Source organism: Leishmania donovani, chromosome 30, assembly GCF_000227135.1.
Source record: "Leishmania donovani BPK282A1 complete genome, chromosome 30".
In the NCBI taxonomy this organism is placed as follows: domain Eukaryota; phylum Euglenozoa; class Kinetoplastea; order Trypanosomatida; family Trypanosomatidae; genus Leishmania; species Leishmania donovani.
The window spans coordinates 803,449-804,972 of NC_018257.1; positions in this window are offsets into that span (position 1 = coordinate 803,449).

Below are 1,524 nucleotides of genomic sequence, written 5' to 3' on the forward strand. Positions count from 1 at the left end.
TCGGTGCACCCAACATGCTTGACAACGGTGGCGGTCTCTGTCGGGGTGGTGACTGGTGAAGCAATGAGCCTAAAGCACTCGTTCCGTTGAGCTGGCGCATCGTCTGCAGAAAGAGAGGGGAGGAGAGAGTGCAGGGAGCGAGAGGGGCGTGTGTGTGCATTGCAGCTGCCATGCTGTGCGAGCAGAGGAGAGGATAAACCCAAGAGGTCATGCAGGCAAGGAAGGGGTGAGTTTTCGGATCATGAGAACGCGCACATCGCGGCCCTGTCCCTGGGCCCTCAGGAGACGGCATGACGCCTTTTCTCGACGGCGGCTACTTGCCCAGTCCGTACAAGGGCCCAGCAGCGTCCGCGCGGCCAACAATTTTCTACTGCTTTCAGGGATTCAAAACACAGGGAAGAAAAAAGGATAACAGGCACTGGCCGCAACCTTTGGACAAGCTTTTTTACTACCAGATGCACACTTTCACCGTGTCTATTCTGCCACAGCGCAGGGGCTGGGTACCACTCTACCACGTCTCTCACAGGCCCCGTGCGCCTGGTCCAAAGCAGCGCTAGACACGCGCAACGTACAGCAATGCGGCGACGCAGTCATCTGCGAGCACGGCCCCGGCATTAAACTCCACCCACCCCACGCGCCTCAGGCCTCCCGCCCTCCCACACACACACACACACACATATCAGTAGGCCAGTGCGAGGGGATCCGGGTGATAGGTTGCGCTCGAGCCAGGCTGACACTCTGCCCATCATGTGGATGGCACAAGCGTGTGCACGGTCGCCGCTCGCTCCAGCAGAACACTGTCCATCACCTGGCCGCCGACATCAGCAGCAATACATCGCTCCGGCCTCCCTACGCCGTCGGCACTTGGACCCTGTCAACACCAGACGTGGCTTGGGATCGGCAGGGGATACATAGGGGCGGGGGAGGCTGCCTGAGTTCTCTTCCCCCGCAGAGTCCGTGCGCCTTTTCTCGACGGCGGCTACTTGCCCAGTCCGTACAAGGGCCCAGCAGCGTCCGCGCGGCCAACAATTTTCTACTGCTTTCAGGGATTCAAAACACAGGGAAGAAAAAAGGATAACAGGCACTGGCCGCAACCTTTGGACAAGCTTTTTTACTACCAGATGCACACTTTCACCGTGTCTATTCTGCCACAGCGCAGGGGCTGGGTACCACTCTACCACGTCTCTCACAGGCCCCGTGCGCCTGGTCCAAAGCAGCGCTAGACACGCGCAACGTACAGCAATGCGGCGACGCAGTCATCTGCGAGCACGGCCCCGGCATTAAACTCCACCCACCCCACGCGCCTCAGGCCTCCCGCCCTCCCACACACACACACACACACATATCAGTAGGCCAGTGCGAGGGGATCCGGGTGATAGGTTGCGCTCGAGCCAGGCTGACACTAGGCACTGGCCGCAACCTTTGGACAAGCTTTTTTACTACCAGATGCACACTTTCACCGTGTCTATTCTGCCACAGCGCAGGGGCTGGGTACCACTCTACCACGTCTCTCACAGGCCCCGT